At 37.2% G+C, this 17,122-nt stretch overlaps 1 non-coding gene across 1 annotated transcript; it reads right to left on the bottom strand.

The window, feature by feature from the left end:
• Positions 1–279: 279 nt before the first annotated feature.
• On the bottom strand, positions 280–2,274 carry LOC122320619. Its single transcript, XR_006245736.1, has one exon. It is a non-coding gene; the product is annotated as a small subunit ribosomal RNA (ribosomal RNA).
• Between the last annotated feature and the right edge of the window lie 14,848 nt (positions 2,275–17,122).

Here is a 17,122-nt window from a genome sequence, read left to right as displayed (position 1 = left end):
TATTCGCAACGCGTGTATATTATGGTCCATATACACGCAAGTTTCATATTATAATATATAAACATAAATTTGTGAATATATTATAATACAATTTAATTTGCTTGATTATTATTCTTGTTTGCTTGATTTTATTTATAAAAAAATTTAATCCAAATTTTCATTGAACTTCTTTTTTTATAAATATATAATTGTTTGGCAATTTTATCTTGTTATATTATAAAAATATATTTTATAATTAAAACAAGTTATTGTTGTTTACGGTAAAGATATTATATACAATAATGATCCTTCCGCAGGTTCACCTACGGAAACCTTGTTACGACTTTTACTTCCTCTAAATAATCAAGTTCGGTCAACTTTTGCGAAACAACCGTAACACGCAAGGCGTCACAGTGATCACGTCCGGAGACCTCACTAAATAATTCAATCGGTAGTAGCGACGGGCGGTGTGTACAAAGGGCAGGGACGTAATCAATGCGAGTTAATGACTCACACTTACTGGGAATTCCAAGTTCATGTGAACAGTTTCAGTTCACAATCCCAAGCATGAAAGTGGTTCAGCGGTTTACCCGGACCTCTCGGTCTAGGAAATACACGTTGATACTTTCATTGTAGCGCGTGCAGCCCAGGACATCTAAGGGCATCACAGACCTGTTATTGCTCAATCTCATTATTGCTAGACGCAATTTGTCCATTTAAGAAGCTAGTGTCCTTATAATGGGACAAACCAACAGGTACGGCTCCACTTACATAAACACATTCAAACACAATAAACATTTTACTGCCCACCATGAATGAAGGCTATATAAGCTTCAACACCATAATCCTGAAGATATCTATTTAATATATTTGAGTCTCGTTCGTTATCGGAATTAACCAGACAAATCACTCCACGAACTAAGAACGGCCATGCACCACCACCCATAGATTCGAGAAAGAGCTATCAATCTGTCTTACACACTTATGTTCGGACCTGGTAAGTTTTCCCGTGTTGAGTCAAATTAAGCCGCAGGCTCCACTCCTGGTGGTGCCCTTCCGTCAATTCCTTTAAGTTTCAGCTTTGCAACCATACTTCCCCCGGAGCCCAAAAGCTTTGGTTTCCCGGGAAGCGACTGAGAGAGCCATAAAAGTAGCTACACCCAATTGCTAGCTGGCATCGTTTATGGTTAGAACTAGGGCGGTATCTGATCGCCTTCGAACCTCTAACTTTCGTTCTTGATTAATGAAAACATCTTTGGCAAATGCTTTCGCTTAAGTTAGTCTTACGACGGTCCAAGAATTTCACCTCTCGCGTCGTAATACTAATGCCCCCAAACTGCTTCTATTAATCATTACCTCTTGATCTGAAAACCAATGAAAGCAGAACAGAGGTCTTATTTCATTATCCCATGCACAGAATATTCAGGCATTTGAAGCCTGCTTTAAGCACTCTAATTTGTTCAAAGTAATTGTACCGGCCCACAATAACACTCGTTTAAGAGCACTAATGCAGGTTTTTAAATAGGAGGAACATATGAAAAAATACAAGTACTTAATCACATATAAGAACTCCACCGGTAATACGCTTACATACATAAAGGTATAGTACTAACCACAAATGTAAGTTGTACTACCCGTATGAAGCACAAGTTCAACTACGAACGTTTTAACCGCAACAACTTTAATATACGCTATTGGAGCTGGAATTACCGCGGCTGCTGGCACCAGACTTGCCCTCCAATTGGTCCTTGTTAAAGGATTTAAAGTGTACTCATTCCAATTACAGGGCCTCGGATATGAGTCCTGTATTGTTATTTTTCGTCACTACCTCCCCGAGCTGGGAGTGGGTAATTTACGCGCCTGCTGCCTTCCTTAGATGTGGTAGCCGTTTCTCAGGCTCCCTCTCCGGAATCGAACCCTGATTCCCCGTTACCCGTTGCAACCATGGTAGTCCTAGATACTACCATCAAAAGTTGATAGGGCAGACATTTGAAAGATCTGTCGTCGGTACATGACCATACGATCTGCATGTTATCTAGAGTTCAACCAATATAACGATCTTGCGATCGCTTGGTTTTAGCCTAATAAAAGCACATGTCCCATAAAGGTTCATGTTTTAATTGCATGTATTAGCTCTAGAATTACCACAGTTATCCAAGTAACTGTTAACGATCTAAGGAACCATAACTGATATAATGAGCCTTTTGCGGTTTCACTTTTAATTCGTGTGTACTTAGACATGCATGGCTTAATCTTTGAGACAAGCATATAACTACTGGCAGGATCAACCAGAATAATGTTTTTCTTTACATATTTCATTCATATTTTCGAATAGAAATAATGCAATATAAATATTATAGATCTATTATTTTAATATTCTATTTTTTGAATTTGATTACGGCCAAAACTTGTATAGCATTCGTAATCCTTCTTTTATGTTTTGTTTTATACTTGTTTCGCCACTAATATAACAAGTTTTAGATGTTATAAGAATTATTCATTACATCATATATATAAATATACGTATGTATGTATAATTTTATAACATAATTTTTATTTAATATATATTTGCTACTATAATTTTATTATATGTACAATATTTTATTCTAAAATATCATTTTATTTCAACATACATAATTATTTATGTATCCACACATTTGCAATTTTTGTTTAATCAATATAAATATTGAATTAAATCATTTGTATTTTGATGTTAAATTTAAAATTTAACATTTTTCCATATAACTCTCGAATGATATATAATATAAAACCGAGCGCATATGAAAAATAAGTATTTATTTAATAATAATATTATTAAAAAATATTATTATTTTATTTGAACTCACTATACCGGCAAACGATATAGTGCGTCCGATTTTAAGGCAGGTACTAATTTAATATACATTATATTAGCCTGCCACCAAAAATTAACGATAATAATTGGAAACCAATTGTTATTATATATATACATATATAACCTTGGCGCACGTTTCAACGTTATTATCTTGAGTTTTAATAATATTAGTCCGCTCAGCCAAGTCTCGTATTCAAAAAGAATAAAGAAACAAATTTATACGGATAATATTATAATATATATTGTCAACATTGACTAAATCATATTATATACATAGATTTATATCAATTCTAGATGGACATCCACTGACCATCCTATAGTAGTTTTTTGCATCGATGTCTTGAAATCGGGCATTTTCAATTGGGCTTGCCACCCACCCTACAGTTATTCTCCTATAATAACTTAAGAGAATATTGAATTCAGTACTTTTTATATACATATGAATTACTTCTTCATATAATTTATATTTATGCTGATTTTCATATGTATATGGTAAATTTATTTATATTATTGACAAAATCATATGCATATCATATGTTTTGAACAATACTTGGGTCGGCAACCACTGCCTACCTATAATAGTTTTTGAACACCCTATCTAGATATCGGGTGTTTTCTGTACTAGATGAGCCCACACTGTGGCTTTCTCTTAATTTACTTAAGAGTTTATAGGTATATTTCATACTTTTTTATATACATATGATATATTTCTTAATATAATTGATATTTATGCTGATTTTCATATGTATATGGTAAATTTATTTATATTATTGACAAAATCATATGCATATCATATGTTTTGAACAATACTTGGGTCGGCAACCACTGCCTACCTATAATAGTTTTTTTTCAGTCGCGATCGGACACTCGACGAGTAAAGACGTGCCTACGGACCGCAGCAAAGCGTACATCCAAAACAACAACAACGACACAGTTTTGCGATAAGCCCGAGCTTATCTCGTGAAGCGCGCTCTGATTGGTCGCCGCGATAGCGTGATCAAGCCGCGCGCGTAAACAACACTAACACACGTGCAATTTATTGTGCGTGTTAGCAAAGCAGATAAGGCAGAAGGTGAAAACCGCACACCGAGCCCAAGTAGCGTGGCCTGCCATCCGGGCAGCTTATCTGCTCCAGCTTCCACTCCCTCTATGGAGATGGACTGGCAAGCGCCTCCCCGTCCTTCCCGTCCCCCCCGTCCCCCCCCGATCACCCAATCCCCTCTCTCCTCCCAGAAAAAAGGCCTTCGCCAAGAAGTACGCCACTTCTAGCGACGACTCCAGCTCGTCCACGGAGCCTGGCGAGATCAGGCGTAAGGACCCTAAAAATCGCTCCCTAAATGACCAACCCAGCACCAGTGCGGCGGCCCGAGCTAGGGGTGAAGTTCCCGAAAGGCTGAAGAACAATTCTTTTGCTCTTCTCTCTGGCGACGACAGCGACTCGGAGAGCGACAGTGAGAGCGAGACGAAGGAGGAGAAGACCCCAGCCGATGCCCAAAGAAAACCACCGAAAACGAAGCAGCCGAAGACGATCAAGCCTCCGCCGATCTTCATACCCGACGTGACTAACATCAAGTCGCTCATTGAGTCAGTCACCAAGATCGTTGGCAATGATATGGACTTCACATACAAGGCCACGAGGGACAACCAGATCAGGGTTATGATGCCTGACAAAGCCAGCTACTCGGCAGTAAAGGCACAATTGGACTCCGCCGGTATAAGGTACTTTACCTACCAACCACGAGACGAACGTGCATACAGGATTGTCGTCAAAGGCCTGCACCACTCCACGCCCATTGACTACATTAAGGAGGAACTGAAAAGCATGGGACATATTGTCAGGGACGGACGTAATGCCATTGGACACCGCAGTAAGAACCCTCTGCCCTTGTTCTTCATCAATCTGGAGCCAGGAACCAACAACAAGGAAGCCTTCAACATCAAGAGGCTCTGCAGATCGGTCGTGACGGTGGAACCCCCTCATAAATTTGACGATATTCCCCAATGCTACAGGTGCCAAGGCTACGGACACAGCCAACGTTATTGCAGGCTGCAGGCAAGATGCGTCAAATGCGGAGAGGAACACGCGACGTCCGAATGCAAAAAGAAGAGAGAAGAGGCGGCCAGATGCGTCCACTGCAGCGGCGCCCACCCGTCATCGTACAGAGGATGCCCTGCTTACAAGAAGGCCAAGGCAAATATGGCTCCTAAAACTTCCCATCCCGTGCTGACAAACGGTCCACGCCAGACGTACCTATCGGCGAACACAATAGGAAGAAGCTATGCTGATATAGCTAAGGCTGGCCTTGGACCACAACCGCAACCGCAACAGCCACCAGTCCCCGAGATGCCACAGGCGGACCAAGTGACGGTCCTAATGGAAAGGATGGAGAATCTTCTCGAAAAAGTTATGGACAAGATGTTCAAGCAGATGACCCTGATGATTAGCTCCATACTCTCACAAGTCTGCAGCAAATAGGATTGCACTTAGCCTTTTGGAATGCTAACGGCCTAGTAAACCACAGGCTAGAAGTGGAACATTTCATATTCACCAACTCTATAGACATTCTGCTTATATCAGAAACCCATTTTTCCAGCAGATCATATATCCATCTACGCGGGTACGACATCATCCACGCAGATCACCCCAGCGGAAGAGCCCACGGCGGAGCGGCTATCATAATAAAAGCAGGGATTAAATACAGCGAGCTAGCTACTCTGCAGGAGGACTGGATCCAGTGCGCCAAGGTAAACGTCTCCACCCCAATCGGGAATCTCACGATTGCCTCTGTCTACCTCCCCCAAAAAACAAGGTAACTGAGAGTCAATTTGACCTACTGTTGAGCGATATGGGTGAAAAATTTGTTCTGGCCGGAGACCTTAACGCCAAACACCAGTGGTGGGGAAGCCGATTAAATAACCCCAAGGGAAATGCACTATATAGATGCATCCAACGTAGAGGCATTGACTGTCACTCTACAGGAGAACCCACCTACTGGCCCACGGACCCTTCTAAACACCCTGATATCCTCGATATAGCGCTCTCCAAAGGGATACACCACTCCAAAGTCGCCTGCCACCCTAACGCAGACCTGCTATCGGACCACAGTGCTGTCGAGCTGTTCATCAATCTTCCGGTACGGAAAAAAGACAGTCGTCCAAAGATGTTCAGCAAGAGCACTAATTTCGAAGCGTACGCAGCCTGGATGATGGACGAAATTGACCCGGATACTGATCTGACCTCCTCCGAACAAATCGACGCTGCAGTGGACAAGCTGACACGAGAAATGCACAACGCCGCCGCATACGCGACGCCAAGAGTCTCACGCACTTCAGGACCACCTCACACGAACCTACATCTGTGGTCGCCTGAAATTGCTGCACTTGTCGCAGAAAAACGAAGACTGAGAAGAGCTTGGTTTATTTCCAGAAACCAGTGGGATAAACGAGCCTTCAATGGAGCAGCAAAACGGCTCAGGGCGAGACTGCAAGAGCTGAAGCGAGGTGCTTTCGAGGAGTTCCTGAGCGAACTCGAACCAGGGGATCCACAACACAGCTTGTGGCGTGTGACGAAATGCATCAAACGGCCAGCCAAGCGAGTCGCTGCAGTTAAGAAAGCAGATGGGACGTGGTGCCGCAACGACCCGGATAGAGCAGAGGCTTTTGCTGAACACCTAGAAGGAGTTTTTACCCCCTTGATGAGCTGCACCCAAGGCGAAGCTGATAATACGCTCAGTGAAACCACAGCTCGACTCGACCACAGCTCGAGTCCAATCGACCCAGTCACAGTCGAAGAGGTTGAAGCCGAAATAAAGGGGCTCAAAATCAAAAAGTCGCCTGGAAACGACGGCATCGAGGCAATCGCCATTAAACGTCTTCCACCTTCTTGCGTTCAGTTGCTAATGAACATTATTAATGGATGCTTCCAAATAGGCCATTTTCCGTCTTCGTGGAAAAAAGCAGAAGTTATAATGATTCCCAAGCCCGGAAAACCTGAAGCCAATCTCGCCTCCTACCGTCCGATTAGTCTTCTGGCAATACTCTCCAAAATATTCGAAAGAATATTTTTGCGTAGAGTATTGCCGTTGCTGGACGAGGCTGGTTTGATTCCTAATCACCAGTTTGGCTTCAGACGCTCCCACTCAACACCAGAGCAATGCCATCGTCTAGTCAGCACAATCCTTAACGCGTTTGAGGAGAGAAAATACTGCTGCGCCGTGCTGCTAGACATCAAGCAGGCTTTTGACCGAGTTTGGCATCCAGGACTTCTGCTGAAAATCAATAACAATTTGCCACACCCGTTTTACGCAGTACTGCGCTCATACCTGGAGGGCAGGACTTTCCAAGTGAGAAGCGGTGAAATGAAGTCATCCACAAAGAACATCAATGCTGGAGTGCCTCAGGGGAGTGTACTCGGGCCAATACTATACACCTTGTACACAGCCGACCTCCCAGTCATCAGCAACGAGGGCCTAACCGTAGCCACCTACGCTGACGACACCGCTTTCCTAGCAACCGCCAACTCCACGATCGGAGCCTCTGATATCATCCAACAACAGTTGGACGCTATTGAGCCCTGGCTGCGGAAGTGGAACATCACCGTCAACGAGGACAAGTCCACCCAGACCACCTTCACTCTAAGACAAGGTAACTGCCCGCCAGTCACCCTCAATGGAGTCGTCATTCCGGATGATCCAAACCCGAAATACCTCGGTATGACCCTGGACAGGCGTTTAACCTGGCGCGCCCACATCCAGAAGAAAAGAAAGCAAGCGGAAGACAGAATCAATCAGTACCGGTGGTTAATGGGTAGGAGATCAAAACTGAAGAACAGGCATAAGCTACTGGTCTACTACACCATCATCAAGCCGATTTGGACCTACGGTATCCAACTGTGGGGTACTGCATCGTATTCCAACCGACGAAGCATACAGAGGCTACAAAATAAAGCCTTAAGAATGGTCTCGGGCGCCCACATATACCACACTACCGAGGCCATCCACGATGCACTTGGCGTGCCCTGGGTGAAGGACGAAATAGAGAAGGCGAGCAGGAGACACTTCGACAAGCTGTCACAACATCCCAACATCCTAGCGTTCAACCTAACAGAGAGTGGAGTGCGCAGAAGGCTCCGGCGAACACACCCCAGGGACCTGGCAAATGAATAAACTCCCTGCTGTAACCTAACCCAATAATAAACCCAATAACACGAATGTAAAACTCCCACCCAGAAAACTATGAAATGTTCCCCCAAGAATGTAACCGAGAAACAATTTAATTATTGTCCTAATTGGGACAGATCTTAAATACGCAAAATAAAGACAGAACAAATAATAATATAATAGTTTTTGAACACCCTATCTAGATATCGGGTGTTTTCTGTACTAGATGAGCCCACACTGTGGCTTTCTCTTAATTTACTTAAGAGTTTATAGGTATATTTCATACTTTTTTATATACATATGATATATTTCTTAATATAATTGATATTTATGCTGATTTTCATATGTATATGGTTAATTTATTAATATTATTGACAAAATCATATGCATATCATATGTTTTGAACAATACTTGGGTCGGCAACCACTGCCTACCTATAATAGTTTTTGAACACCCTATCTAGATATCGGGTGTTTTCTGTACTAGATGAGCCCACACTGTGGCTTTCTCTTAATTTACTTAAGAGTTTATAGGTATATTTCATACTTTTTTATATACATATGATATATTTCTTAATATAATTGATATTTATGCTGATTTTCATATGTATATGGTTAATTTATTAATATTATTGACAAAATCATATGCATATCATATGTTTTGAACAATACTTGGGTCGGCAACCACTGCCTACCTATAATAGTTTTTGAACACCCTATCTAGATATCGGGTGTTTTCTGTACTAGATGAGCCCACACTGTGGCTTTCTCTTAATTTACTTAAGAGTTTATAGGTATATTTCATACTTTTTTATATACATATGATATATTTCTTAATATAATTGATATTTATGCTGATTTTCATATGTATATGGTTAATTTATTAATATTATTGACAAAATCATATGCATATCATATGTTTTGAACAATACTTGGGTCGGCAACCACTGCCTACCTATAATAGTTTTTGAACACCCTATCTAGATATCGGGTGTTTTCTGTACTAGATGAGCCCACACTGTGGCTTTCTCTTAATTTACTTAAGAGTTTATAGGTATATTTCATACTTTTTTATATACATATGATATATTTCTTAATATAATTGATATTTATGCTGATTTTCATATGTATATGGTTAATTTATTAATATTATTGACAAAATCATATGCATATCATATGTTTTGAACAATACTTGGGTCGGCAACCACTGCCTACCTATAATAGTTTTTGAACACCCTATCTAGATATCGGGTGTTTTCTGTACTAGATGAGCCCACACTGTGGCTTTCTCTTAATTTACTTAAGAGTTTATAGGTATATTTCATACTTTTTTATATACATATGATATATTTCTTAATATAATTGATATTTATGCTGATTTTCATATGTATATGGTTAATTTATTAATATTATTGACAAAATCATATGCATATCATATGTTTTGAACAATACTTGGGTCGGCAACCACTGCCTACCTATAATAGTTTTTGAACACCCTATCTAGATATCGGGTGTTTTCAGTACTAGATGAGCCCACACTGTGGCTTTCTCTCAATTTACTTAAGAGTTTATAGGTATATTTCATACTTTTTTATATACATATGATATATTTCTTAATATAATTGATATTTATGCTGATTTTCATATGTATATGGTTAATTTATTAATATTATTGACAAAATCATATGCATATCATATGTTTTGAACAATACTTGGGTCGGCAACCACTGCCTACCTATAATAGTTTTTGAACACCCTATCTAGATATCGGGTGTTTTCTGTACTAGATGAGCCCACACTGTGGCTTTCTCTTAATTTACTTAAGAGTTTATAGGTATATTTCATACTTTTTTATATACATATGATATATTTCTTAATATAATTGATATTTATGCTGATTTTCATATGTATATGATTAATTTATTAATATTATTGACAAAATCATATGCATATCATATGTTTTAAACAATACTTGAGTCGGCAACCACTTATAGGTAGGTTTATAGGTATATTTCATACTTTTTTATATACATATGATATATATTTCTTCATATAATTGATATTCATACTGATTTTCATATGTATATGGTAAATTTATTTATATTATTGATATCATATATATATATATATATATATATTCGGATATCATAATTTCATATATTTTGAAGAATACTTTGATCGGCAAAACTGCCTTGCCTACCTATAATGATTTTTAATGGAAAAAAAGTGTTTAGTGTGAGCACCAGCCGCGTTGGTTTAATTTAATTTTATCCCAGTAGCAATTCTTCGGGACAGTAGGAATTTGATTAATTTATTGATGAACATTACTAATTGATTAACAAGGCATTGAACTACACTTTAAAAGTTACAGTTACTCCCGCCATTCAATTGTGTATTTTAAAAAATCTTTTGTTAGTCAGGGTGACTTATATCGTAATAATAAATTAATTACCTATTTTAATAATATTATATCATAGTATAATATTATATGAACGATTCCGCAAATAATATGTATTATTTATAGATATATTAAATATAGGTTTTTTTTTTTTTATTCATTACCGGTCACCAATCATCTATATGGCTATACATTCATTAACTATTATTATTAATGTGACGAGACTCTTGGTTACCGTAAAGAGGTTTATATATAGTTATCTCAAACATTACTTTGTTTCTTTTACTTTGACATGATCTTATATGCGTCACTAATAATATGACGGGACATTTGGCTACCGTAAAAGTGGATTCATAGTTAATCTCAAACATTACTTTGTTTCTTTTACTTTGACATGATCTTATATGCGTCACTAATAATATGACGGAATATTTGGCTACCGTAAAAGTGGATTCATAGTTAATCTCAAACATTACTTTGTTTCTTTTACTTTGACATGATCTTATATGCGTCACTAATAATATGACGGAACATTTGGCTACCGTAAAAGTGGATTCATAGTTAATCTCAAACATTACTTTGTTTCTTTTACTTTGACATGATCTTATATGCGTCACTAATAATATGACGGAACATTTGGCTACCGTAAAAGTGGATTCATAGTTAATCTCAAACATTACTTTGTTTCTTTTACTTTGACATGATCTTATATGCGTCACTAATAATATGACGGAACATTTGGCTACCGTAAAAGTGGATTCATAGTTAATCTCAAACATTACTTTGTTTCTTTTACTTTGACATGATCTTATATGCGTCACTAATATGACGGAACATTTGGCTACCGTAAAAGTGGATTCATAGTTAATCTCAAACATTACTTTGTTTCTTTTACTTTGACATGATCTTATATGCGTCACTAATAATATGACGGAACATTTGGCTACCGTAAAAGTGGATTCATAGTTAATCTCAAACATTACTTTGTTTCTTTTACTTTGACATGATCTTATATGCGTCACTAATAATATGACGGGACATTTGGCTACCGTAAAAGTGGATTCATAGTTAATCTCAAACATTACTTTGTTTCTTTTACTTTGACATGATCTTATATGCGTCACTAATAATATGACGGGACATTTGGCTACCGTAAAAGTGGATTCATAGTTAATCTCAAACATTACTTTGTTTCTTTTACTTTGACATGATCTTATATGCGTCACTAATAATATGACGGAACATTTGGCTACCGTAAAAGTGGATTCATAGTTAATCTCAAACATTACTTTGTTTCTTTTACTTTGACATGATCTTATATGCGTCACTAATAATATGACGGAACATTTGGCTACCGTAAAAGTGGATTCATAGTTAATCTCAAACATTACTTTGTTTCTTTTACTTTGACATGATCTTATATGCGTCACTAATAATATGACGAGTACTTTTTGGCTACCTTTTCTTTGGATTCCCCAAAAATCCAAAATTATAATTATCAAAATAAATTTAATAATTATAATATTCTTTCCATTTCGTTATTTTATTAAATATCGAATCATCAAGCAAAGGATAAGCTTCAGTGGATCGCAGTATGGCAGCTGCTCAACCACTTACAACACCTTGCCTGTTACAAAAGTCGTTTACAATTGATTCTAGGCTTTGTCATTGTATTAAATAATGTTTTTATATGTAACTAGCGCGGCATCAGGTGATCGAAGATCCTCCCAATTTACTATGTTACAAATTACATTGGCATCACATCCATTGTCGTTTATAAAATGAATTATAAACTTTAAATGGTTTAGAAGCCATACAATGCAAATTGCCCCTTATTTATCATTGCAGTCCAGCACGGATACGACCTTAGAGGCGTTCAGGCATAATCCAACGGACGTAGCGTCATACCACTGTTCGCTCGAACAAGTATTGTGCCATTGGTCCGTACCTGCGGTTCCTCTCGTACTACGCAGGAATGCTGTCGCAACAACGTTTTGTCATTAGTAGGGTAAAACTAACCTGTCTCACGACGGTCTAAACCCAGCTCACGTTCCCTTGCATGGGTGAACAATCCAACGCTTGGTGAATTTTGCTTCACAATGATAGGAAGAGCCGACATCAAAGGATCAAAAAGCGACGTCGCTATGAACGCTTGGCCGCCACAAGCCAGTTATCCCTATGGTAACTTTTCTGACACCTCTTGTTAAAAACTCTTTAAACCAAAAGGATCGATAGGCCGAGCTTTTGCTGTCCCTGTGTGTACTGAACACCGAGATCAAGTCAGCATTTGCCCTTTTGCTCTATGTGTGGTTTCTGTCCGCACTGAGCTGGCCTTGGGACACCTCCGTTATTATTTGAGAGATGTACCGCCCCAGTCAAACTCCCTACCTGGCAATGTCCTTAAATTGGATCATACCTGAGTAATTGGAGTTATACCAAATTTTCAAATCAAAAATACATAAATGCATCGTTTTATTAAAGAATTTGTTTGCGATTATATAACAAACTCGTGATACTTTGATCAAGAAGCTTGCATCAAAACCCAATACCATAAGATATAATAAATATATCCGTATAATGGCTAGGAAATGATACACGTTCCATTTAATCAAGTAAGTAAGGAAACAATAAGAGTAGTGGTATTTCATTGGCGATATCAAACCGAAGCCTAATATCTCCCACTTATTCTACACCTCTTATGTCTCCTTACACTGCCAGATTAGAGTCAAGCTCAAAAGGGTCTTCTTTCCCCGCTAATTATTCCAAGCCCGTTCCCTTGGCTGTGGTTTCGCTAGATAGTAGTATAGTTTTTGAACACCCTATCTAGATATCGGGTGTTTTCTGTACTAGATGAGCCCACACTGTGGCTTTCTCTTAATTTACTTAAGAGTTTATAGGTATATTTCATACTTTTTTATATACATATGATATATTTCTTAATATAATTGATATTTATGCTGATTTTCATATGTATATGGTAAATTTATTTATATTATTGACAAAATCATATGCATATCATATGTTTTGAACAATACTTGGGTCGGCAACCACTGCCTACCTATAATAGTTTTTGAACACCCTATCTAGATATCGGGTGTTTTCTGTACTAGATGAGCCCACACTGTGGCTTTCTCTTAATTTACTTAAGAGTTTATAGGTATATTTCATACTTTTTTATATACATATGATATATTTCTTAATATAATTGATATTTATGCTGATTTTCATATGTATATGGTTAATTTATTAATATTATTGACAAAATCATATGCATATCATATGTTTTGAACAATACTTGGGTCGGCAACCACTGCCTACCTATAATAGTTTTTGAACACCCTATCTAGATATCGGGTGTTTTCAGTACTAGATGAGCCCACACTGTGGCTTTCTCTCAATTTACTTAAGAGTTTATAGGTATATTTCATACTTTTTTATATACATATGTTATATTTCTTAATATAATTGATATTTATGCTGATTTTCATATGTATATGGTTAATTTATTAATATTATTGACAAAATCATATGCATATCATATGTTTTGAACAATACTTGGGTCGGCAACCACTGCCTACCTATAATAGTTTTTGAACACCCTATCTAGATATCGGGTGTTTTCAGTACTAGATGAGCCCACACTGTGGCTTTCTCTTAATTTACTTAAGAGTTTATAGGTATATTTCATACTTTTTTATATACATATGATATATTTCTTAATATAATTGATATTTATGCTGATTTTCATATGTATATGATTAATTTATTAATATTATTGACAAAATCATATGCATATCATATGTTTTAAACAATACTTGAGTCGGCAACCGCTTATAGGTAGGTTTATAGGTATATTTCATACTTTTTTATATACATATGATATATATTTCTTCATATAATTGATATTCATACTGATTTTCATATGTATATGGTAAATTTATTTATATATATTGATATCATATATATATATATATATATATATATATCGGATATCATGATCTTATATGCGTCACTAATAATATGACGGAACATTTGGCTACCGTAAAAGTGGATTCATAGTTAATCTCAAACATTACTTTGTTTCTTTTACTTTGACATGATCTTATATGCGTCACTAATAATATGACGGAACATTTGGCTACCGTAAAAGTGGATTCATAGTTAATCTCAAACATTACTTTGTTTCTTTTACTTTGACATGATCTTATATGCGTCACTAATAATATGACGGAACATTTGGCTACCGTAAAAGTGGATTCATAGTTAATCTCAAACATTACTTTGTTTCTTTTACTTTGACATGATCTTATATGCGTCACTAATATGACGGAACATTTGGCTACCGTAAAAGTGGATTCATAGTTAATCTCAAACATTACTTTGTTTCTTTTACTTTGACATGATCTTATATGCGTCACTAATAATATGACGGAACATTTGGCTACCGTAAAAGTGGATTCATAGTTAATCTCAAACATTACTTTGTTTCTTTTACTTTGACATGATCTTATATGCGTCACTAATAATATGACGGAACATTTGGCTACCGTAAAAGTGGATTCATAGTTAATCTCAAACATTACTTTGTTTCTTTTACTTTGACATGATCTTATATGCGTCACTAATAATATGACGGGACATTTGGCTACCGTAAAAGTGGATTCATAGTTAATCTCAAACATTACTTTGTTTCTTTTACTTTGACATGATCTTATATGCGTCACTAATAATATGACGGAACATTTGGCTACCGTAAAAGTGGATTCATAGTTAATCTCAAACATTACTTTGTTTCTTTTACTTTGACATGATCTTATATGCGTCACTAATAATATGACGGAACATTTGGCTACCGTAAAAGTGGATTCATAGTTAATCTCAAACATTACTTTGTTTCTTTTACTTTGACATGATCTTATATGCGTCACTAATAATATGACGAGTACTTTTTTGCTACCTTTTTCTTTGGATTCCCCAAAATCCAAAATTATAATTATCAAAATAAATTTAATAATTATAATATTCTTTCCATTTCGTTATTTTATTAAATATCGAATCATCAAGCAAAGGATAAGCTTCAGTGGATCGCAGTATGGCAGCTGCTCAACCACTTACAACACCTTGCCTGTTACAAAAGTCGTTTACAATTGATTCTAGGCTTTGTCATTGTATTAAATAATGTTTTTATATGTAACTAGCGCGGCATCAGGTGATCGAAGATCCTCCCAATTTACTATGTTACAAATTACATTGGCATCACATCCATTGTCGTTTATAAAATGAATTATAAACTTTAAATGGTTTAGAAGCCATACAATGCAAATTGCCCCTTATTTATCATTGCAGTCCAGCACGGATACGACCTTAGAGGCGTTCAGGCATAATCCAACGGACGTAGCGTCATACCACTGTTCGCTCGAACAAGTATTGTGCCATTGGTCCGTACCTGCGGTTCCTCTCGTACTACGCAGGAATGCTGTCGCAACAACGTTTTGTCATTAGTAGGGTAAAACTAACCTGTCTCACGACGGTCTAAACCCAGCTCACGTTCCCTTGCATGGGTGAACAATCCAACGCTTGGTGAATTTTGCTTCACAATGATAGGAAGAGCCGACATCAAAGGATCAAAAAGCGACGTCGCTATGAACGCTTGGCCGCCACAAGCCAGTTATCCCTATGGTAACTTTTCTGACACCTCTTGTTAAAAACTCTTTAAACCAAAAGGATCGATAGGCCGAGCTTTTGCTGTCCCTGTGTGTACTGAACACCGAGATCAAGTCAGCATTTGCCCTTTTGCTCTATGTGTGGTTTCTGTCCGCACTGAGCTGGCCTTGGGACACCTCCGTTATTATTTGAGAGATGTACCGCCCCAGTCAAACTCCCTACCTGGCAATGTCCTTGAATTGGATCATACCTGAGTAATTGGAGTTATACCAAATTTTCAAATCAAAAATACATAAATGCATCGTTTTATTAAAGAATTTGTTTGCGATTATATAACAAACTCGTGATACTTTGATCAAGAAGCTTGCATCAAAACCCAATACCATAAGATATAATAAATATATCCGTATAATGGCTAGGAAATGATACACGTTCCATTTAATCAAGTAAGTAAGGAAACAATAAGAGTAGTGGTATTTCATTGGCGATATCAAACCGAAGCCTAATATCTCCCACTTATTCTACACCTCTTATGTCTCCTTACACTGCCAGATTAGAGTCAAGCTCAAAAGGGTCTTCTTTCCCCGCTAATTATTCCAAGCCCGTTCCCTTGGCTGTGGTTTCGCTAGATAGTAGTATAGTTTTTGAACACCCTATCTAGATATCGGGTGTTTTCTGTACTAGATGAGCCCACACTGTGGCTTTCTCTTAATTTACTTAAGAGTTTATAGGTATATTTCATACTTTTTTATATACATATGATATATTTCTTAATATAATTGATATTTATGCTGATTTTCATATGTATATGGTAAATTTATTTATATTATTGACAAAATCATATGCATATCATATGTTTTGAACAATACTTGGGTCGGCAACCACTGCCTACCTATAATAGTTTTTGAACACCCTATCTAGATATCGGGTGTTTTCTGTACTAGATGAGCCCACACTGTGGCTTTCTCTTAATTTACTTAAGAGTTTATAGGTATATTTCATACTTTTTTATATACATATGATATATTTCTTAATATAATTGATATTTATGCTGATTTTCATATGTATA

The sequence above is a fragment of the Drosophila ficusphila genome, unplaced genomic scaffold (assembly GCF_018152265.1).
Source record: "Drosophila ficusphila isolate 14025-0441.05 unplaced genomic scaffold, ASM1815226v1 contig_657, whole genome shotgun sequence".
Classification (NCBI taxonomy): Eukaryota; Metazoa; Arthropoda; class Insecta; order Diptera; family Drosophilidae; genus Drosophila; species Drosophila ficusphila.
The sequence above is the reverse complement of the archived record's forward strand: the minus strand, read 5'-3'. Positions and strand labels throughout refer to the sequence as shown.